General features: G+C 38.8%; 1 long non-coding RNA gene and 1 pseudogene across 1 annotated transcript in view; one reads left to right on the forward strand and one right to left on the reverse strand.

The window, feature by feature from the left end:
• Positions 1–433: 433 nt before the first annotated feature.
• LOC137219177 (cytochrome c-like) lies at positions 434–14,443 on the forward strand (annotated as a pseudogene).
• A 3,729-nt stretch (positions 14,444–18,172) lies between these two features.
• Positions 18,173–25,211, reverse strand: part of LOC137219178 (uncharacterized) — a 33,432-nt gene continuing 26,393 nt past the window's right edge. The window contains exon 3 of the long non-coding RNA XR_010941009.1: positions 18,173–18,342. This is a non-coding gene — a long non-coding RNA (uncharacterized lncRNA). The remainder of the gene's footprint in view (positions 18,343–25,211) is intronic.

A 25,211-nucleotide genomic window follows, 5' to 3' on the forward strand; every position in this document is an offset into this window, starting at 1 on the left:
TGTCGGTAATAGAAGCTTTCAGGAAGGGTCTTTATTGAGAAACAAGTACTACGGCTGTTTTAATGTTAGGATTGTGAAGTGCTTTCCTCTTCTGACAGTGTTCCCAAGAAACCGTTATTCTTGAGCTGGTAAAAGTCCTTAAACCACCTCGAAACATTTTTCATTTATTCGTTCAAAAATAGTGACCTCTTACTATGAGTCAGGTAGTGTTTTAGAGATGCTAGGATTACAGCAAAGAACAAAGGAGATCCTTACTTTCAAGGAGTTTGCAGTCTGGAGGAAGAGTGACATAAATATATGCAGGGAGTGATAAATGCTATGAAGAAAAAAAAGCAGAGTAAAAGAGATTAGAGATGATTGGGGAAGGCCTCGGCTGACAGGTGAACAAGCTTGTGGTTCTCTTGCGGAAGAGTGTTCCAGGCAGAGGAACAAACGGTAAGTACAAAGGGCCTGAGGCACAGTCGGCTTGTAAGTGGAACAGCAAAGAGTCTGTGTGGCTGGAGTGGCTTGAAGGGGGAAAGAGTAGTAGAATATGACATAATAGTAAAGGAGCCAGGTCATATACAGAAATGGCCTTCAACTTTTTAAACTTCTGTGCCCGGGAAAAGAACTTAGAAAAACTATTTTCTCCCTCGAACATCGTAAGTTGATTCTTAACATTTTTCATCAGGAGTGTAAATAGTTGCAAAGAGTGCCATTTCTGACATTTTGCAATACCAACATTTTTTAATTGTCACATTACTTTTAAATCTATCCAATGGAAAGGTAAACAAGTAGTTTAACAAACATCGTCATCCAGTTTAAAAGTACATGATCAAAAATGTTCTATTTCATTAAATAAATATTAAACATGAAAAGTAAAATGTTAATTGGGACTGTCTTTTAATGAGATGACATAGTTTTTTTTTAGTTTGTGTAGGCATGGATGTATATAACATTACTAGGAAGAGATAAAGTCCTGTATCAATTCCATTTTTCATTTTTATTGACATAAGCACTGCATTAAAAAATGCATGTATACATATGTGTATATATATATATGAATTAATATAAAATTAAATCTCTTAAAACTATCCTTGTGTACCCTTTGGAAAAATTTCCTCCACTGTAGTACCCGAATACTCATATTCCAGTTTTAAGATGCTGAGTGAGATAGGAAATCTTGGATGAGTTTTGATCAAAGACCCAAAGTTGTGAAAAGAGTCACTGTGGCTGTTTACTGTAGAACTCACTTGTAGGGGGTCAGAGTGGAAGAAGGAAGACCAGTTAGGTTGCTAATACAATAATATTTCAGCCGAGGAATAATGGTGGATTGAACCAGGGTGGTATCTGTACAGGTGGTGAAAAATAAGGTGTATATATAATAAAGAGCAAATAAAGACTTTTCTCCAAATTCACTTCAAAAAAACAAATTAGTGGACCAAATTTCTCAACCAAAGTCTTTGTTTCCTTGCATTTTTCTTAAGCTTTTGATGCCTGCTACGACTTGCCTTTATTAAAATCTAGTACAAGGGAATTCCCTGATGGTCCGGTGGTTAGGATTTCATGTTTCCATTACAGGGAGCATGGGTTCGGCACATGCCGCGCAGCACAGCCAAAAAATAAATAAATACTATAAAAATCTAGTATAAAATTTCTTGTTTTTTAAACACTTTTTAAAAATTTTTGTTTATTTAGTTATTTATTTTTGGCAGCATTGGGTCTTCATTGCTGCATGCAGGTTTTCTCAAGTTGCGGTGAGCGGGGGCTACTCTTCGTTGTGGTGCACGGTCTTCTCATTGCAGTGGCTTCTCTTGTGGAGCATGGGCTCTAGGCGCGTGGGCTTCAGTAGTTGTGGCACATGGGATCAGTAGTTGGGGCTCACATGCTCTAGAGCACAGGCTTAGTAGTTTTGGCGCACAGGCTTAGTTGCTCTGCAGCAAGTGGGGTCTTCCCGGACCAGGGCTCGAACCCGTGTCCTCTGCATTGGCAGGCGGATTCTTAACCACTGCACCACCAGGGAAGCCCAAAAGGGTTGTTTTTTGAAAACGATATAATTTTATAGAGAGCAAACTGTCCCCCCACCAATATAATTTACTGTGTGCTCTGAGAATGCAGTGCCTGGAATTAAACTGTCAGGGAGTACTTGGCGACATTGAATCAGCTACATTCTCAATTTGCAATGGAAACCCAGAATTCTTGCAGGAGAAATTGTGAAATCATAAGACTGATGTATGATATGGATAAACCTGTCTGATGGAGAGACTGTATTGCATGGAGGTTGAGTCTGTGCTGGAGCCAGAATGCCTAGTTTGAAGCCTCGTTCCGCCACCTACTAGCTGTGTGATTTGGGGTAACTCACTTCGCTTGCCTCAGTTTCCTCATTTGTAAAAGGGCTTTTGTTACTAGTATGATCTACTTCAAGGCTGACAATTAAATATTTGTAAAGTGCTAACTGTACCTGGCGCATGGTAAACATGAAGTGAATGTAAAAGTAGACAGACCTAAAGGTTCATGAAGGGAGCAGAACTGGAGGGAGAAACAAAGATACCTCAGAGAAAAATCTCAAGACGAGAAACCATTCTGTGGGCTGAACTGAGCAGCAAGTGTAAGGATCCAGCCATTCCCCTAACCTAGGCTATCTTTTACCCCTGACCGGCTTGCCCAAACATTATAAGAAAAACACAGTTCTGAAATAAAGGAGAGCTATCAGTAGATGCCTAGAAGCTCTGCTGTGGAGAAAACTGCCCTGATATTGCCGGTAACCAGAAGTGAAAAGAACTTTACAATTGTCCAGAAAAGAGAAAGAGCACTGGGAATGACATAGCTAGGTGAGCAATGGTGAGAGCACAGCAGGTTGGCAACAGTGAGGCAGAGTAGCCCATGAATAGGGTGAAGGTTTGCAATGGCTGGTTCTGCCACTCTTGGACAGAGCAACTACGGCCATCAGCGGGAATGGAAGAGGTCATGAGGACCAGCAGAGGAATGCTGAGCTGCGGTTAAGATCTGGGGCATTTCTGGGGAATTCCAGTGGTTAAGACTCCACGCTTTCACTGCCAAAGGCTCAGGTTCAGTCCCTGGTCAGAAAATTAAGATCCTACAAGCCACGTGGCACAGCCAAAAAAAAAAAAAAAAAGATTTGGGGAATTTCTGTTAATGTGCCATATTAGCAATCATGAGTGGGTAAGGCCAGGGGATATAAAGGGGACATCTTGTGATTTAAAGTTCACTTCTCTGAACACAGGTACATAAGCACATGTACCTTGGATTAGCATATCCTTGCACTTAGCAGGAAGTCCAACTTCAGAGCAAGGACCTTCCTAAAGCACATGTCAAAAAACCAAAATTAAAATGGGTGATGTTGAGAAGGGCAAGATTTTTGTCCAGAAATATGCCCAGTGCCACACCATGGAAAAGTAAGGCAAGCATAATAAATGGTCCTGGCTGGAAGACAGGTCAGGCCCCTGGGATTCTCTTACACTGATGCCAACAAGAACAAGGGCATCACCTGGGGAGAAATGTATTTGGAGAATCCTAAGAAGTACATCCCTGGAAAAAAATGATCTGCGCTAGCATTAAGAAGACAGAAAGGGCAGACTTGATAGCTTATCTCAAAGCTTCTAATGAGTAATAGTTGGCCCACTGCCTTATTTTCTTACAAAACAGAAATGTCTCAACTTCTTTTATGTGTAACATATTTAAATTGATCTCATACCAGAATTCAGATCATGAGTGGCTGACAGAATTTTTTTTGGATAGTCCTGATTTAAATAAGATTGGCTGTGGTTAAATTAATATGATGAGCTTTTTGAATTTTGATAGGAATTCCAGTTCAGCAAGTACTGTCACTGTTTCCCTCTTCTAAAGATATAATCAGACTTGATTGGTAATATCGAACTTTTCACAAAGATGGTGAATGCCATCTCAAAACCTATGGGATATTGGTTTTAATTTAGATTTATAGAACTGATTATTTGAGTATAATATTTACATACTGGGAAAATCGCTTTGTTGTCTCATACAATTGAGCAAGACTCACCTGCATTTCAGTTTGTGTTCATTAGGCTTTAAAGGGCTGAAGACAAGGTAGAAATATCCATTTTATCTTTTTGGTCTTAACTATGCCAATCCAAAATTCCCTGTATCCAAAATGTTGCCTTTTGGGAATTCCCTGGCAGTCCAGTGGTTAGGATTCCACGCTCTCATTGCCGAGGGCCCAGGTTCAGTCCCTGGTCTGGGAACTAAGATTCCACAAGCCACGCAGTGCGTCCAAAAAGGAAAGAGAAAAATAAATAAAAATAAATAAGTAAAATGTTGCCTTTTACTTAACGAAAGGCATTTTAGTGTGGTTTATGTAAAATGTCAAAGAATATTTAACACTTCACACATTTTATAAATGATCTATAAGGTCAGAGGCTTTTAAAAGTCAGTGTGACAAGATATAATAGCAAGTTAAACTTTGCTTTTAAATCCTTTACTATCTGAGTGAGACTGAGTTATAATTCAGGATTGTCTTTAAACAGCTATTCAAAATGACATGAAACTATAAAACTCCTGTATATATGTGATTGGTAATGGTGTCTTTGCAAACTCATTAGACAAAGTAGGGGAGATACACCATCAGCACAAATTTGTAGATTTTGTGATCATAAGGCTTAAGATAATTAAAAACAAGATCTTAGAAAAAATAAAGTTCACTTCTCAGCATTTCATGATGTTGTGCAAAGCGCCCTTTGACTTCCAGGTGCCAAGTTGTCTGAGTTTGAGAATCACTAGTACCAAGAAAAGAGGGACAAATGGCAGAGTTCTGAGTCTAATTGCTAGCTCTTTGGCTTTTCTATGTTTCTAAGGCCTTCTGGGGGCACATTGTTAATCCCAGTAATAAACAGGACATTTGAACAGCAGTTTACAGTTTACAAAGTGATTTCACACACATTATCTCTAATTCTTGCAACCAGTAAGATACATTCCAATTTAGACAATAAACAGACTTCATAATGTGAGTGTACTGTAATATATTAGCTGTCTGTTCTTACACAATAAGGTTGTTTTCAACTTTTTGCTATTATAAACAATACTGTGATAAGCATTGTGATGAATAATACTTTGCATGTCTATAGTTATTTTTTATGACTATTTCTAAAGATAGAATTGCTGATTCAACAAGTATACCCATTGTAAAAATTTTTAATATATAAATTCAAAGGGTTCTTATTAGGTTATTAAATAACTAGATTATGTTTGATGTATTTTGCTACTATAAATAAAGGTAAATTAACCTGCAATCTTTTTTTTCAAATTTGTTTCTCTGTCTAAAGTTCTCTGTTTCCTCACATCCCACTTATTCCTCAATCTACTCTGGCCTGGCTTCCCATTTCCATCACTCTACTAAAACAGCTCTTGCTAAGGTCATCAAGGACCTCCATGTTTTTTAAATCCAGTAGACATATTTTATTCCTAACCTTACTTGTTTTCTCCATGGGATTTCACACCTTTGACAATTCCCCCTTCTGGAATCACTTACTTCCATGGCTTTCATGACACCATACTCTGGTGGTTTTCTTCCTACTTCTTGGACTGCTGTTTTTCTTTTACATACTGTGTCAGGGTCCCCAAAAACAGACTAGAAGAATTCATAGGACTCAGAAAAGTTGGTATGCTCATGGTTATGGTGTATTACAGTGAAATGATACAGATTAAAATCAGCAAAGGTAAAAGGTCCATGGAGAAAATTCCAGAAGAAAACAGGCACAAGGTTCCAGGTGTCTCCTCCCAGTGGAGTTGCACAGGCACTAATTCTCCCAGCAATGATGTGTGACAACACCTTTGTGCAGTGTTGCCAAATGGAAGTTCACCCAAGCCTTGGTTTACAGGGTTTTTATTTTGGGGGAAGGTCTGTCACATAGGCATGGATCACCCACATAACTGACCTCAGCTGCTCAAATTCCAAACTGATACATCATGGTCCAAGGCCTCAGGCATACTAAAACAGATGATCAGCATAAATCACATTGATAGCTTAAACTATTCAGTCAAAGTGATACAGTGTGGCCCAAGGCCTCAGGCATACAAACCATTCTTACAGGCAGAGTATTCCGAGGGCTCAGAGGTTATCATCTCCCAGGAGTCAATCAAGAACAGTTCTAAAAACAAGCCTTTCTTTGGAATGTGCAGGGTTTGATCAATACAGGCCTACAAAGTTAGCACTTTGCTGTACTCAGACTTATTCAGTGTTGGGCTTTCTGAAATACCAGCTCTAGACCCCCTTCTCTTTTCAATCAATTTTCTTCCCCTAGGCAAACTTATCCATGCTTCAGCTTCATTTGCCATCCATATAATAACTGCCAAGTGTATGACTTTAGCCCAGGTCAGTTAATATCTCCACGTGAATGTCTCAAAGGCACTGCAAAGTCAGCACGTCCAAGACTCAGTAATCTTTTCACCAAACCTCCTCATCTTCTTCCACATTCCCTATCTCAATAAATGGTGTTTTAAGCTAGAAAGAAAGATATTTAGAAGATACATTAACTGATTTTATTGACAGATTACATACAGGAGGGGGTCGTCCTTAAAACCTACAACTTCTCACCACTCATATCTAATCTTCTACCCAGTCCTGTCAATTTGACTTTCTAAATATTTCTCCACATCCCTCCATTTCCACTGTCACCACCCTAAGTCAGCTTACCACCCTCAAGATATCACAAGCCTCATCTCCACATGTACTGTGACTCCCCTATAATTCACTGTCTAAACTGGAGTTGAGTAATCTTTTCAAAGAAAACTGATCCCTGCTTCCCCAATCCTTATCTTCACGGCTTTCTCTTACTCTTAGGATGAAAAACAAAATCCCTAAGGGCCAATAAGGCCCCATTTCATCTGGCCTAGACTACCTCTCTAGCCATATAATGTCCCACTTTTCCCTTGCTTTCTACATTCTGGCTACATTGGCCTTTCAATTTCTTCACTGTGCCATGCTCCCTCTTGCCTCAGGGCCTTTGCACATTCTGCCCTCTAGGTGAAATGATTGCTTCTCCTACTGCCACCACCACCCACTTTGCAGAGTTAATGCCTACTCAAACTTGAGGTCTGAGCTCAAGCAGTACTTCCTCAGAAAGCTCCTGTCTAGATCAGTTTTCTTTGTTGGATATCCTCATTGATCCCTCTTTCTGGGACTTCCCTGGTGGCACAGTGGTTAAGAATCTGCCTGCCAATGCAGGGGACACGGGTTTGAGCCCTGGTCTGGGAAGATCCCACATGCTGCGGAGCAACTAAGCCCATGTGCCATAACTACTGAGCCTGTGCTCTAGAGCCCGTGCTCTGCAACAAGAGAAGCCACCACAGTGAGAAGCCCATGCACCGCAACGAAGAGTAGCCCCTGCTCACCCCAACTAGAGAAGGCCTGTGAGCAGCAAGGAAGACTCAAGGCAGCGAAAAATAAAAAATAAAATAAAGTAAAACTAAAAAATGATTCCTCGGGCTTCCCTGGTGGTGCAGTGGTTGAGAATCCACCTGCCAGTGCAGGGGACATGGGTTCGAGCCCTGATCTGGGAAGATCCCACATGCCACGGAGCAACTAAGCCTGTGTGCCACAACTACTGAACCTGCACTCTAGAGCCCACGAGCCACAACTACTGAGCCCACGTGCCACAACTACTGAAGCCCGCGTGCCTAGAGCCCGTGCTCTGCAACGAGAAGCCACCACAACGAGAAGCCCGCGCACTGCAACGAAGAGTAGCCCCTGCTCGCCGCAACTAGAGAAAGCCCGTGCACAGCGACAAAGACCCAATGCAGCCAGAAACAATAAATAAATATTTTTTTTTAAATCAAAAAAAAAAAGATCCCTCTTCATAGCTACTTGTAAGGACCAGTATAGCATAATGGTTAAGAGCAGGGGCCAGACAATTTGGGTTTCAATTCCAACTCTATCACTTATTGGCTGTATGACCTTGGACAAGTTACTTAACCTCTCTCTGACTCAGTTTCATTTCTGCAAGTGGGCATAATAGTGGTGGGCATAATAAAACTATATACATATTATAGTACGTATAATACATTATTTATGATTAAATTAATGCATGGAAAGAGTGGAATAGGGACCAACAAATATGAGTACATAATATTTCATTTTATCATTAAGGTCTCAATTTGCAATAATGCATTCATTAGTGTGATTATCTGATTGATACTTGTCTCATTAAGCTCCATGAAATCAGGGATGATATCTGTTTCTGCTTATCATTTTATTCATGGTACCTGGCACATGGGTGCTCATAAATATTCAATAAATTAATAAGTGATTTTTTTAATGAATTTATTTATTTTGGCTCTGCAGGCTTCTCTAGTTGCGACACACAGGCTTAGTTGCAGTATGTGGGATCTTAGTTCCCCAACCAGGGATCTGACCTAGGCCCCCTGCATTGGGAGTGTGGAGTCTTAACCACTGGACCACCAGGGAAGTCCCAATAAGTGATTTTTAGAAGCAGAATTATATTGGATCAAAAAAAATGTACATATTAAATGTTTTCTGATCAGAGGAAGGTTTATCTTTGTTTATAAGAAGGAAGAGACTTGGCCATTTTTCTGCTTAAAGAAAAGAACTAATAATAATACAGAATTTGAAAATAAGGGAATAAAGGAAACTTTTACCAAAGCAGACTCCCTAAGAATCTGGGAGAAAATAGTATATAGAAACATGATGGGTAAATTAGCCTTGGAATAAGAGAAAGAATATCACTGCCTGGAAATTATGGGAAAGAAGATAGAGTACTGTGGAGATGTAGGTAGTGTTGTGCCTTAGGGGATGTGGATAGAAGAGTAGGAAAAGCCTGTGTAGCCTCTGAGAAAGAAGCAAGGCTGTATGCTGAGAGGGGCATCAGTAAGGTTAGTTGGGCAGTTAGAATTCTTTTGGCTGCAAGTAACAAAAGATGGTGGAAAGAAGAGTTATTGTGAAGGCAATCAGCATTGTCTATTATAACTGATAAATATGAAAAACAGTCACTGAGCTCTTCTTCTTACCCGTTTCTTTTCCCTTCCCCAGCGATCCTGCCCAGAAGCCATTAAGCGGGATCAACAATGCGGGTATTTGTGCCTGAGAGAGAGAGCAGCTGTGCTCAAGGGCAGAGTCAGAGACTAAGGAGGGTTTCCCTCTGGGGAGAGGGGTCAGCCTCTGCAGGATGAAGAGAGAGGCTTCTACATGGGAGGTTGGGCCATCAGGAGTTTGGTGAACAAGCAGGGTGAAGAGTGTGTCCATGCAGGGGATTATCACCCAGCACAGACAGTCAAAGCCAGAGAAGAGTGGGGACACCCAGCATGGGACATCAGAGCCAGCACAGGGTGAGGAGAGTGGCCAGCACAGGGGGATGGCCTGGCCCTGGCATCAGAGCCCACGATGGATGGGGAAGGCATCTGTGTAGCAGGAAGGCCCAGTGTAGGGTTTTAGACTCTGAGCAGGGTCAGGAAGACATCCAATGGGAGAACAGCTTTGCATGGGCAGGGGTTAGCCCAGCATAGGGTAGCCCAAGAGGGTTAAGAAGGGCATCGGTGCAGGAATGGAACCCATCGTAATGTGTCAGAGCCTTGGTGGGGTGGGGACATCCTCCTCAGTTACAAATATGGAAAGAGAAAACTAGAACAAACTCTGCAATGCTGGGTTGGAATTGTGGTATCTATGTGTCCTCATGGGTGTCAATATATAGAGATAGTTACAGATATAAATACATAAATGAGAGAAATGTATAATTGTATATGTATGTATATATAATGGAAGCAAAAATTTTACCTCTACCCTCTTAAGGTCTCTGGCTGGGCCTGAGAATTAAGTTGACATAAGACAGATTAAGGGACTTCCCTGGTGGTCTAGTGGGTAAGACTCCACGCTCCCAATTCAGGGGGCCTGGCTTCAGTCCCTGGTCGGGGAACTAGATCCCACATGCATGCCACAACTAAGAGTCCACATGCTGCAACTGAGTCTGCATGCCACAACTAAGAAGTACACATGCCGCAACTGAAGATCCTGCATGCCGCAACGAAGACCTGGGGCAGCCTAAATAAATAAGTAAATAAATATTTTTTAAAAAAACATTAAGAGGAGTAAAGCATACAGATTTATGTAATATAAGTTTTACGTGACTTGGGAGCCCTCATAAGGAAATGACCCAAAGCAATGACGAAACCTAAGGGCTTATATATTAAGTTGAACAAAGAGAGGCAATTGTGGAAGAGTAACTTAAATATATGGGGAGACTAAAGGAAGTTAAGAGTTATTTTAACAAGGTCTGTTGTATACAATTTTCTCAGCATGGACTCCCTATCTCTGGTGATAAGAATGTGTCATTCCTCCTGGTATAAGGAATACATCTTTTACATGGGGGTTTCATCTCCTGCTTTCAGGTAGAAAAGGGGAAGTCAGAACACCCTTCCTGCACCTGCTGTTTTTTAAGAACATTTTGTTCAAAATAATCCTTAGGCCATATTAGCACATTTTGGGGTGGCATATTCTGCCACCCTTTACATATTTACGTATATGTGTGTACATAGAACATATATTCCTTAGGTCTCTCCACTGAGAGGCTTGGGAGCAACAATACCCCAATAGCAACAAATACACCTAGCACATATTGTACATCAACAATACTTCAGTAAAAAAATTAAACTAAAAAAATAAAATTAAAGTAGATGTTACAGATTCACAGCCCCTCATTTACAATTCTAAAACTTCACAGGTTTTAAAAAGCAGAAATTTTTTGTTTTTGTAATTTTTGGCAGTAAAACCTGAAGTCTGCTAAAAATAATAATAATAATACACCTAGCACCCAGATCCTAGCTCTTAAATACCCTTCTCTTTTAAAAAGAACTAGAGCCCTTTGGTGAAATGGCTGATTCCAAGCCTACAGAAGATGAGCTGGGAATATTTTATTGTTGCAGGTAAGGAAGTCTTCATAAAATGATGGTAACACATTAAAAGGTAAGAAAAGCCAGCTTTAATAAGTTTTGAGTAGCCAAATCTGGAACAATTTGAGTATCAAAATAAGTAATGATAGGAACAGATTATAACCCACTGAATAAAATAGGAAACCATGAATCCAAACTGATGAAAAGAAATAAATAAATCGAAACTTTGTTGAGGAAATTTTATTAACATATCCTCAAAGTTTACATATTTGCATAATTTAGTATCTCATTTATATACTTAACGTAGTGTCAAAATATTACAAAATATTTATTAATTACAAAGAAAAAAGGAGTAACTTTTTAGTGGAGAAGAGTAGCAGACACTGCCTTAGTCACAAATTGAATTTAAGCCACCAGTAATGAGACAAATCAAAACTATATTAGGATGGCATGAGAACACAGAACATAATTCTTTTACATTCCTGCTAAAATTGTATAACCTGCATCTAGTCATGAAGAAACATCAGATAAACACAAACTGAGAGATATTCTACAAAATAGCATGTCTCCAATCTTCAGAATTTCAAGGTCATTTGGAAACCACGTTAAGAAGATGGCAAAGCTGCAATATGGAAGAAGCATGGAATCTTGAATCACTATCTACTGATCAGGACCATTGGTTTCGGAATTTATGGGAGTGATAATTAAACTTCTGCTTGAGCCACTATTCACTTGAAGGGCCAAAAGAAAAACTATCAAGGTCACAAACATCAAGGAGAGACTGAGGAACTATTCCAGATTGAAGGAGATTAAAAAGACTGACAAAATGCAAATCAAAACCACAATGAGATACCACTTCACATACATTAGGATGGCTATTATCAAAAGAAAAGAAGAAAAAAAGAAAACAAGTGTTGGCTTTTATGTAGAGAAATTGGAACCCTTGTGCATTGCTGATGGGAATGTGAAAAGGTGCAGCCACTCTGGAAAACAATATGGCACTTCCTCAAAAACTTAGAATTACCATGTGATCCAGCACTACCACTTCTGGGTATACACCCAAAAGAACTGAAAGCAGGAACTTGAACAGATATTTGTACATCAATGTTCATAGCAGCATTATTCACAATACCTAAAAGTTGGAAACAACTCATGTCCCCTGATAAATGAATGTATAAACAAAATGCGGTATATACATACCATGGAATATTATTTAGCCTTAAGAAGAAAGGAAACTCTGACACATGCAACAACATGGATGGAACTTGAAGACATTATGCTAAGTGAAAAAAGCCAAACACAAAAAGACAAATATTGTATGATTCCACTTATGTGAAGTACCTAGAATAGTCAGATTCACAGAGACAGAAAGCAGAATGGTGGTTGCCGTGGTGTGGGAAGGAAAAAAATGGAGAATTATTGCTTCATGGGTATGAAGTTTCATTTTGGAAAGATGGAAAAGTTCTGGAGACAGATGGTGGCGATGGTTGCACAAAATGTGAATGTATTCATGCCACTGAGCTATATATTTTTAAATGGTTAAAATGATAAATTTGTTTTGATACAAAGGACATTTCTGGATCGATTGGTAAAACTTAAATGGGTCTGAGGTAGTAGTGATGTATGGTCTTGATAGTTGTGCTGTGGCTACTTAGGAGAATATCCTCATTTGTAGGAAATACTTGAAAATGTTTGAGAATGATGGGGCATCTCTGTTTGCTCTCAAATGAGCCAGGAAAAGAAAACAACATTTTTCTGCTGTGCTTATAACTCTTTAACATACTTAAGGTTATTTCCCCAAAAAATTTAAAGGTAAAATTAAAAGTGGAAATTAGCAGTGGTCTGTTAGATAGTTGAGAAAAATGAATCCTGGGTTAGTTTTAGCATCAGGATTTAAGCACAGGTCTCCTAGATTATAGCCTTGGAGCACTTTCGCATAAAGTCAATACAATGTTAACATAATAAAGACTCCATCGTAGTACGTATTTTTGTATATATGGTGTTTTATTTGTTAAAGGTTGGCTTTTTCTAACTACCTAGCACATTATCGTGTTATGAATCACCATTCTCCAGACAATGTATCCTTAGGAAAGATAGCCATAAGTTAATAATAAGGAAGAGAGAATGGACATAGGAAACCAAGGCTGATGGACAAAAAATTGTCTGTATTCTAAAACTAACTACAAATGATTTAAAAATTTTTTTTGTTATTTTGTATTATACTTGTCATAGAAATGTGTGGGTTTACTAGAGGAAGTTAGTTACAACTAACTTCCCTTAGTTGTAAATATACTATGGTCAATAGAAAGTGCTGCCTACCTATTTTTAATTACTTTTATATTTTATTTGGCCTTAAAAAGGTTGTCTTTTATTATGTAAATATACAAATTAGTCACTGAAAGGAATGGTCCAGGGATTGGACCATTTTGAATTGGAATAGAATTGCTAAGTAGATTGATGGCTAATGTCACTGAAAAAGCAGGGAAGAATTGGGATCCGGAAATGGCCTTGGTGGATAGGTGGGATGGTCTGGGGCAATTTTTCTCAAGTTAATGGACAGAAGGAAGATGTGAAAGGTCAGGGGCCAAATCTGGCCTGCTTTTGCATGGTCCCAGAAGGAAGAATGATTTTAATGGATGAACAACTGATCAGAGCCCCCAATTAATTAATGTTATTCCTAAAAAAAAAAAAAAAATCATTCTTCTCGTTAGTAGACCTTTTATATAAAAACTCATGTAATATCCTTGAGTTTGCCTCTTGGCCTTCAAAGTCTAAAATATTTACTACCTGCCCCTTTACAGAAATGTTTGCTGAGCCTTGTTCTAGAGGTAGAAAATGGTCTATGTTCATATGAAGAATGGAGTTTCAGCAAAAGTTGGAATTCTTGACAGACTCAATTATTTGTGAAGAGTTGTCTGCTGAGAGTGATGGAAAAGTGGCTGATAGGGAATTTTTGAAATAATTGCTGTGGGAAGTGCCCACATATGATAAAGGGACAGTTCAAATCATGGAGAAGAGTTAGGTCTTAATAAGTGATGTTTGTGCAACTGGCTGGTCATACACAGCAAAAAGAAAATTAGGTCGTTACCTCACTCCTTTGCCAAATAACTGTGGAGAGATGAAAATTAGAAATGTGAGAGAATGAAAACATTAAAGTACCAAAAGGAAGTTTGGGTAAATGTCTTTTATAAATTTGGTATGAGAAATGTCTTTTGAATCTTGATGAAGATTTAAGAAATAAAAGTTGAGGCCGTACCTTTGACTACATAAAAAATTTAAAACAGGTATAGCCCCCCTCCCTTAAAAAAAACAAAAAAAGATATTCAAGGCTAAAAAGCAATTCACAAATGGAAAAATATGTACACAACATATATGATAAAGGGTTAAGATCGTATCTCTTAACAGTTTTTTTTATTGTTTATTTTTAAAATTTTAATCAGATGAAGTTGATATTCTTTGTTCTATGAAGGCTGTCTTAGTTATGCAAATGTAATTGGTGAAGGCACCCACTGTCCTGCAAGAAGATTCTAACAAAACTTTTTGGTGTGCTGGACTTCCCTGGTGGCGCAGTGGTTAAGAATCCGCCTGCCAGTGCAGGGGAAACAGGTTCGAGCCCTGGTCCGGGAAGATCCCACATGCCGCAGAGCAGCTAAGCCCATGTGCCACAACTACTGAGCCCGGGTGCTGCAACTCCTGAAGCCCACGCACCTGGAGCCTGTGCTCCACAACAAGAGAAGCCACCGCAATGAGAAGCCCGCGCACCGCAACAAAGAGTAGCCCTCACTCGCCGCAACTAGAGAAAGCTTGCGTGCAGCAGCAAAGAACCAACACAGCCATAAATAAATTAATTAAATTAAAAAAAAAACTTTTTGGTGTGTGTGTGTGTGTGTTTCTTTCCAATTAGCAGCTGCCTCACCTTAGTTTTACCTAGTGGGTCACTGGGGAGGACGTGAATCAGTTTGCCTTAGAAGCCTGGTACCCATAGGGAAGAGGAGACCAAAAACCCTTTATGCTCACCAAGATCTGAAGTTAAGGAGAATTTATGTGGATGTGCAAAGACTCAGTGGCAAAGGAGGACTGAGTAGACACAAGTTCTAGTTCTCTCTGTATTTGGCTATTAAAAGAGGTGCCATTTGGGCTGAGTAAGCCCCACTCAGTATTCTTGGACAATCAGTGGAGACGAGGGAAAACCACAGTGGAGAAAACTAGACTTTCTTCTAATAGGGCATGTGGCACGCCTTGAAAATTAATGGATGTACTTGACCACATTTGTACCTTGAATTTGTGGAGCAGATCATACTAGTTACACTAGTATAGAAAGAACTCTTTTAAAAATCAAGAATAAAGGTCCTACTAAGTAGCACAGGGGACTATATTTAATATCCTGGGATAAACCATAATGGAAAAGAATACTATAAAAAAGATGTCTAAAATAAAAAAGAAAGCTACTGAACCACCACCACCCCCCAAAAAAATCAAAAAGATAAAAGCATTCAATATAGAATAAACAAAAAGCATGACCAACCAATCATATGAGAATAAAAATAAATGCATATTAAGTGCATGAAAATGTCAAAGGTGCACTGGTAATCAAAAAAACTATACAAATAAAAAGTGACATTATTTGTCACAGATCAGATGGTTCAAGAAAATATTATTCAGTGTTGTAGATGTGAAAAAATATATATATTCCCATGTACTGTAAGTTAAGTGGTATAACACATTGTCATTCTGTATTAAAAAATAGTATGTATATTTGTTTAATTTTAGAAAATAAATAGAAGAGGGATTTCTAAGGAAATAATTGGGCAAGCACCGAAAGATATGAGAACATTTGTTGTAGAGTTGTTAGATAGTATATACAATTCATGAGTACAATAAATTAATTTGTGCCTTGGAGTAGAGTTCAGTAAAAGAGATTGGTGCAATGCCTTCCAAATTTACGGGAGTCCTACAATTTCCCTTTTTTTTATGTCTATATTATTGAAAGCTCATTCACTGCCCTCCACTACCAAGTCCTACCCGCAACTATGCCTAAGCTGCTGGAAATTCTGTCAGCTATTCTTAACAAGAACAAAAGAAAGCAGTATCAAAGTTGAATGAGAAGGAAAGAAAAAGAGGGTGAAACCGAGAGTAACCATCAGATCCATTAAACTATAACTTGCTTAAAAATAATAAACTGTAACCTGCTTTCACTGATCAAGCTCGCTTTGTTTTTACAAAAACTTGCATATCCTCCAAGCGTCATGTAGCCTAAACAATGTCACGACTCTTAAGATGTTTGCCCAAGTTGTTTTTCAGGAACTTAGTCAGCTGTTGTTCATTTCGAGCTAGTTAAGACTTGCTGGGACCATGGACCCTCCAACTGGACACGCACAAGTGTCCAATTGATGATGACCTTTTGACATCAGAGGGCCAAAAACTCCACCCTCAGCACATGGCTAATGCCACCATTTTCTTAAAATGTGTCCAGGCTTCCCTGGTGGCGCAGTGGTTAAGAATCCACCTGCCAATACAGGGGACACGGGTTCAAGCCCTGATCCGGGAAGATCCCACATGCCGCGGAGCAGCTAAGCCCGTGCGCCACTACTACTGAGCCTGTGCACTAGAGCCCATGAGCCACCACTACTGAGCCCATGTGGCACAACTACTGAAGCTCAAATGCCTACAGCCCATGCTCCACAACAAGAGAAGCCACAGCAATGAGAAGCCCGTGCACCACAACAAAGTGTAGCCCCTGCTCGCCACAACTAGAGAAAGCCTGTGCACAGCACCAAAGACCCAAGACAGCCATAAATAAATAAATACAAATAAATTTTTAAAATAAATAAAAATGTGTCCAATGAAGAAGCATGTAGCTTAGTTTCGCCTGTGTGAAACTTTACCTCATCTTTTCCTTATTTCCAATCGCAGTGTTTGGCTTGCTGTGTGTCAGGCAAAGGAACTTGGCCTGGTAACAGGAAGAACTGGGATTTCCCAGTCTACAAAAATTTTGACTTTGTCTATGGCTATAAGGAACTGAAGGATGCCTCCTGGTCTTTTGTATTAGCACGAGGGAAATCCTAGTGGGCTTCACATGAAATGTAAATATGATTTAATCATTTCTAGAAAGCAGACTATTTGCCGACCCTTTCCAGGTCATTACTAACAGCTCCACTTGGACCAATTCATATGCACGTGTTCTTTATGTATAATGGAAACCATATAACTTATCATCTAAACCAAAATGCTTGAGAATGAAAGGGGATGCTGTTAGTAATTATGCTGCAATTGTCCTAGGAAAACCAGGGCAAACAGTCACCCTATTTACATACCATATGATTTTGCCATGCTGCAGGGGGAAAACAGATCTAATTGAGTTCAGATATTAGTAGATGTAAATTGAAGTAAATTGAAGCACAGATCAGATAGATAGCTACCTAGCTAGAGAAATAGATGTTGATTTGTGAAAGATGTAGAGACACATGGCACAATAATTTTAATAGATATCCATTTTGTAGTATAATACAGTTCACTAAATTTTCTTTTTACCTGGCTTCTGCTTCACAAATAGGCTGATTTTATTACAACGACTTTAACAATTTTGAAAAATGCTATTGCTAGTTCTTTAGACTCTTGTCCTTTTGTTACCAAACCAGGTTCACTTGCCCCATAGATGCCAAGGTTTGCAGCAGAGATAGTGTTTATTCATGAGACAGCCAAGCAAGGAGACAAGGAGAGCAAATCTCAAATCCAGCTCTCCCAAAGGCGAGGGGTTTTGAATATTTATGGATAAAGGGCATAGAGTGGTCAGAGGTGCAGGGCAAGGTGACTGGAGGTAAGAAAAGAGGAAGTGAGGTAAGTGTTGCTCTGCACAGGTGCAACTGGGCTTCACGCTCCTTTGTAGGATGTATGTTCAGAAAATGGCGGTGTTAGCATGATCTAAGGGTAGAATTTTTGGCCCTCTGACTCAATAGGTCACCTATGGAACAGTCAAGCAGGCCCGGTTATTGGGTCCATGGTCTCAACCGGCTTGATGTGGACAAGAGTTGACTCAGTTCCTGAAAAACAGTTTGAGCACACATCTTAAGACACGTCAGAGATGCTATCTATAAGGGGGTGGTGAAGGGAGTCTTGTGATACATTGTCTAAGCTACGTGAAGCTTGAAGGGCACGCAGTTTTGCAAGCTTGATCAGTGAAGACAGATTACAGTTTACTATTTACTAGACAAGGAAGTTAGTTTAATGGATATAACTAATGACCATCCTCAGTTTCACTTTTACATATTTTAAAATCTAAAAGGTAAGGAGTGGCAGATACAATACATAGGCTCATTCAGCCTTCATTTCAAACCCTTTTTTGCTTACCTTAATCTACCATAGAGGCTTGTGCTCCCAGACCCTCTTGTTGCTAAGTGTGACCATGTGACTCATTTCAGGCTAATGAGAGTTAAGTGGAAGTCTGCTGCTTCTTATTCCTTATCCTCCTTCCTGTTTGGAATGTATAAAATATTTGAGGCACAGCATCCATTAGCAAGAAAGCAGAACAGGACTGCTAACGAACTGGTTTCTTCTTACTGTATGTGAGTGTTGGGTTTTTTTGGAAAAAATGTGTACATATTTGTATTTCTCCTTTTTTATTATACAAAACTCAGCACACCATATATATTATTTTGTGGCTTACAATTTCACTCCTCATTAGTACCCAGAGATCTTTTTCTTTTTAATGGCTACATAGTGTTCCATTCTGTGAATTTTAAAATCAAACCTCAAATTTGAATAAAAAGAAAAACAAATTTCCAGTCCTTCCCTCCCCAACCCCAGAAGGACTATGAGTTTGGGATTAGCAGATGCAAACTATTACATATAGGATGGATAAACAACAGGTCCTACAGTATAGCACAGGGAACTATATTCAGTATCCTGTGATAAACCATAATAGAAAAGGATATGAAAAAGAATATATATATATATATATGTATAACTGAGTCACTTTGCTGTACAGAAGAAATTAAACACAACATTGTAAATCAACTATACTTCAATAAAATTTTAAAAAGAAAAACAAATAAACTTAATTGTATATAAAATGATATAACCTCAGGGACTTCCCTGGTGGCACAGTGGTTAAGAATCCGTGTGCCAACGCAGGGGACACGTGTTCGATCCCTGGTCCGGGAAGATCCCACATGCCGCAGAGCAACTAAGCCCATGTGCCACGACTACTGAAGCCCACGCACCTAGAGCCCGTGCTCTGCAACAAGAGAAGCCACCACAATAAGAAGCATGTGCACCGCAACAAAGAGCAGCCCCTGCTCACCGCAACTAGAGAAAGCCCATGTGCAGCAACAAAGACCCAACGCAGCCAAAACTAAATAAATAAATTTTTAAATGCTTAAAAAAATACTTTATAAAATGATATAACCTCAGAGAGAAAAATAATTCAAATAATTTTGAGTACAGGTTTCTCACTGTACACATTTAGTGGGGTATGATTTGAAGACAAACAACTAAAATGAAATCTTAAAATTCTACTTAGAAGATTTGTTGTTGGTAGTGATATTGGTGTTGCAACTCTGAAACTCTTGTGCATAATATAAGGAAGAGCAAATAATTGATATTGAGACCAGGGTTTTCTCTGTGGGGGAAGGAAAATAAAATATGGAATGGGGGAAAGTAAGGAAAGACCTTGTGATGTTTGGTTTTTGTTTTGTTTTATTTTTAAGTGCATTTCCTAGCTTTGTCCACTGAAAAGGGCTAGAAGCAATAACAGCCCAGAACAATTTCTAAATATTATTCTCCACTATAAAGAATCAGAACTCCTTAAAGAAATGGCAGAAACCAGCTCTGGGGCAGAGAAAGAACAAGGTAAGCCTGCAGTGTTTGGCTGTGCCAGAAAGCAAGGAACTGTTCAAAGACTATTGGAAACAAAAGGACAAAGGAGCCAATGTGAAGGGTCTCCCACTGTCCAAATTCGAGACAATATGGGAATCAAACAGCATAACGATGGTAAAGGATTATAACATGCTGGGATTTTTTTTTTTAATTCCACAAGTTCACAGTGACATGAGAGAGAGGGAGAGTAGCAGATGCTGTTGATGCCTTTTTCCACATTACCCTCAACCCACTTGAATTCTTTTCTATCCACAGTTCCCATCATTCTGACAGATGCCCACCTTTCTGCTCTGCCTGAGGTCTTTCTCAGGAACCACTTAGAGTGTATGGCTGCTGAGGGAGGCAATGGGAAAGTGCAGAGGGTTAGGAATGGGGGGATAGTTAATACATCCAGGGCAGCTCTTAACTAACAGGTGTTGGGATTAGCAGCACAATTCTAAGGAATTCAAACATTGTTTCTCAATGGGACTGAGCACCAATTATCCACAGCAGAACTGTTCATTGATAAACCGTTTACTGGCTTTTCCTCCTTGCCCTGTCTAAATTTCCCCATTTCCTCTGGTATCATCTCCCAAATAAACTACCCACAACCAGGTTTCTGTGTCAGGGTCTGCTTTGGAAGGACAAAAAGTAAGAGTTTAAAGAGACTAGATAAAGGGGGAAAGGGTAAGCTTGTATTATAGAAGAATGCCAGCTAATACATATAAAAGGAATGATAGAATTGGGAAAACCACCATTTTGCAACCTCGAATTAAAATCTGATTCAGGCAAGAACTATTAATTTATGCTAAAATTATTATGAAAGGTTAATGGTAAACAAGATATTCACAGGGTCTCAAAGTATCACCCACCCCTCAGATTACTTAATGATTACAAGGAGATATACATGTTAAGTGGAAAGACTGGTCACCACCTCTACCAAGTTGTATTAGTCAGCTCGGGCTGCTATAACAAAATACCATAGATTGGGTGGCTTAAATAACAGGAATTTATCTTCACAGTTCTGGAGGCTGGGAAGTCAAGATCAAGGTCCTGGCCAATTTGGTTCCTGGTGAGAGCTCTTTTCCTGATTTGCAGATGGTCACCTGCTTGCTGTATCCTCACATGACAGAGAGAGAGAGAGAGAGAGAGAGGCAAACTCTTTGGTGTTTCTTTTTTTTAGGACACTAATCCCACAATAAGGACTTCATCTTCATGATCTTATCTAAACGTAATTATCTCCCAAAGGCTTCATCTTCAAATACCATCAGTTTGGGGGTTAGGGCTTTAACTTATGAATTTTGGTGGGACACAGTTCAGTTCATAACACCAGAGATCACACTTAACATCACAATAATTGGGTAACCTAACATTATGTGCCTTCTGATTTTATACAAAAAAGGGTACAACATGTATTTTTGCTAAAATATTTCATTTATTGCACTAATGGAGAAACAAAAGAAAGAAATCCTGGGACTTTCCTGGTGGTCTACTGGTTAAGACTCTGCGCTCCCAATGCAGGGGGACGGGTTCCATCCCTGGTCGGGAAACTAGATCCCACATGCCGCAACTAAGACCCGGCACAGCCAAATAAATAAAATTAAATAAATATTAAAAGAAAGAAATCCTGAATGTGGAACATTCTACCAGAAAACTGCCCCAGACTCTTAAAACAGCCTAATTAAACATTTTTAAAAAGCCAGAACTGTTTTAAAAATTTTAAAGAGTAAAGAGACGTTACACCAAATGTAAATTGTGAACCTTGAAAAAAAAAGCAACTATATAAAAGACATTTTGCAGACAATTGGGAACATTTAAATATGAACCTAATATTAGATGATTAGACATTATTGTTGATTTTCCTAGATGTGATAAAAGTAATGTAGTGGTAGGAGAATATCCTTCTTCTCAGGACAAGCATGCTTTACCCCATTTACTTAGGGGTAAAGTAATATAATATCCGCAACTTACTTCCAAAAGGTTTAGCAATAATAAATGAAGTAATAAACAGTTTAAAAAATAATAAATAGATTAAAAATTTAAAAATAAGGCAAGTGTGACAGAATGTTAGCAACTGGTGAATCTAGGTGAAAAATGTTCATTGTGCTATTCTTTTAAGTTTTCTATAGGTTTGAAATTTTTTTAAAAACTGAAAAAAGGTAAATATTATATAGAAGCCATATAAATGTTGTTTTTGTTGTCAAAGTGGAAAAATGGATCCTTGTGAATGCCTTTATTCCAAGTCTCCCAGGCAAATGTGTAATCTCTTTCATGCTCTATGATGCTGAATTCTAGGGCTTCAATAAAAAGCTTCTCTGGGACTTCCCTGGTGGCGCAGTGGTTAAGAATCCACCTGCTGATGCAGGGGATAAGGGTTTGAGCCCTGGCCAGGGAAGGTCCTACATGCTGCAGAGCAACTAAGCCCGTGCACCACAACTACTGGGCCTGCACACCTAGAGCCCATGCTCCGCAACGAGAGAAGCCACCGCAATGAGAAATGAGAAGCCCACGCCGCAACAAAGAGTAGCCCCCGCTCACTGCAGCTAGAGAAAGCCCGCGTGCAGCAACGAAGATCCAATGTAGCCAAAAATTAATTAATTAATTAATTTTTTTAAAAAAGCTTCTCTAACTCTTGACCACTCCCCTTAAAAGGTACTAGGTCATTTCTAATGTTTCAGTATTATGAATGTATTTTATGTATTATTCCTTTTATATCCTTAAATACTTGCTTAGAATATCTGCCATTAATTCTAAGAATCCTTAATTAAATGATAGTTTCTACTTCAGAAGGCAATCACTACCACAGGTCCATGGTTACCAGTTACATGGTTCCTTTTAGACCTGGTTCTGTGCAGATTCATGTTACCCAACTTCAAGTTCACTTTCCCTGCTATTCAGCAGTTCTCTAGTCAGCTCCTTTTAACTTACTGTAAAGCAAACAGTATGTTTTTTTAAGACATCAGTTTCTTAAGCCCTCATTACACAACTATGCCTTCCTTTTCCTAAAATTAATATTTATTGACAAGTAATACAAGAACATGTTATCTTTATAAAATGGTGGAACGTTGCAAGTTTAACTAACTTGTGACCATTTATATCTTCTGCTTATTCTGTGCTAGGCACTGTTCTAGCAATAAATAAAAAAGACAAAAATCCTTGCTCTCGTGGAATTTACATGCTAACATGGGAAGCCAGACCCCAGATTATTTAAAATATATAATTCATGATTGTTCTAAGAGCTACAAAGAAAATAAGGCAGGGAAGAGGAAAAGGGACTGCAGAAGAGATTATTTTGTGCAGTGTTCTGTAGTTTAGCCTTTCACCTCTTTGGTTAAATTTATTCCTAGGAATTTTATCCTTTTGGATGGTATTATAAATGAAATTATTTTCTTATCAGGTTGTTTGTTGCTAATATATAGAAACACAACTGATTTTTGTGTATTGATCTTGTATCCTGAAACTTTACTGAATTCGTTTATTAGCTCTAATAGTTTTTCTGTGGATACTTTAGGATTGTCTATGTATAAGATCATGTCATCTGCAAATACGGATAGTTTTACTTCTTCCTTTCCAATCTGGATGATCTTATTTCTTCTTCTTGCCTAATTTCTTTGTCTGGAACTTCCAGTACAAGGTTGAAGTGACAAAAACAACTATCCTTGACTTGTTCCTGATCTTAGAGGGAAAAGCTTTCAGTCTTTACAATTGAGTATGATGCTAGATCTCAGACTTTTATAAATGTCCTTTATTAGATTGAGGAAATTCCCTTCTATTGGTAATGTATGCTCTTGAGTTGGATTATTTTGTTATAAAGTATATTATTGGGCCAACTGGTAAAACTTGAATGGGGTCTGAGGTTTACATAGTGTTAATTTCCTGATTTTGATGATTGTAATGTAGTTATATAGGAGAACAACCTGTTTGTAGGAATCACACACCAAACTATTCAGGAGAGTCATGCATCATATGCTCAAATGAAAGTTCTCTGTACTATTCTTGTTATATAACTTGAAATATATTTTTCTGTGAGTTCAAAATTACTTCAAAGTAAGTATATTTCTTAAGTAAACATTTTTGTTCAAAGAAACCCACCATAGACAAAGTTTAACAAATGACTGAATGAGATATTTGCAATCTAAATTCAATAAGGGATTAATATCTAGAATACAAGTAAACTCTGGTATATTAACAGGGAAAAAAAATCAGCAACCCCTACAGAAGAATGAACAAAGGATATGAAGAGATAATTTAGAGAAGAAGAAACTCAAAAGGCTACCAAGCATATGAAGAAATGCTCAGATTCATTGATAATCGGACACATTTAATTTGGAACAAAACTGATATGTCATTTTAGTTACTGTATTAACTGGGAACCTTCATGCCCTGCTAGTGGGGAATGTAGCCTGGTGCACCCTTGTGGAAAGCACGTTTGCTCAGATTAGTCAAACTAAAGGTAACTGTCCTCTATGTCCAACAGTTTCCCTCCTGGGTATATATCTCAAATTCTCCCATGGGCCTATGCAAGGAAATATATAAGGATATTCACTGCAATGTTATTTGTGATCATGAATAACTGGAGGCTGTCTGGGTTTCCCTGCCTGGGAGAGGGGGTACTCACATGGAGATCCATGCAAAAGTTGGTAGCAACAGACTAGTTATATAGCTAGCAACATGGATGGTTCTTAAAAACATGTTTTTAAGTAAAAATCATAAGAAACTGAATGATACTGTACATTTTAAAACGGTGAAGATGGTAAATTTTATGGGTTTATTTTTACCACAATAAAAAAGAAAATGAAATGAGAAGTATTACAAAACATGATTTTCCATCTTTGTTAACTAAAAATAACTCATACTAAAAAGCTGTAGACATTTTTTAAGAACAAATACAAATAGAAAGATGTGCTTTTAATAATTATTATTTAAATTATTTATCATCTGTTCTAATTTCTCTGCTTCCTTAGATAGATGTGATTTCCTCCCCTACTTTTTCTTCCTTTTTGGCTAGTTCTACTCTCTTTATTTTAACCCACGAGTGCATGTTTCCCTGGGTGTGATGGCCAGTCTTTTGGGCACTGCCTATTGGGAAAGGTTGGAAAGCCAGACCCTAGTCTTTGTCAACCCAGAGAAATTTAAGTAGAGAGAAGGGGAGGAGTCCTAGGTGCTACAAAACTAGTGAAGCACACCACCTCCCCTTGCTCTAAGCAGCAATTCAGCATTTGGACTTCACTGTCAAACCCTGTGGGAGAAGAACCACTAGGAGGAAGTACTCCCTGGATTGTCATCTACCAACCATGGTGGTTCGGAGAGTAAGAGAGCAGGAGTAGTGCCCATGGCTAGCCCACCCCCACTGCTTTCCTAACTCTTCACTCCAGCAGGGTTTTGTACTGCGATAAATTCATCCCTGGACCGGAAATACTGGACAGTAGAGATTTCTGAAATAAAGGTTGTCAATGATTGTTCCAATGCCAAGGGGATGGACAGGC

The sequence above is a fragment of the Pseudorca crassidens genome, chromosome 2, assembly GCF_039906515.1.
Source record: "Pseudorca crassidens isolate mPseCra1 chromosome 2, mPseCra1.hap1, whole genome shotgun sequence".
Lineage (NCBI taxonomy): Eukaryota > Metazoa > Chordata > Mammalia > Artiodactyla > Delphinidae > Pseudorca > Pseudorca crassidens.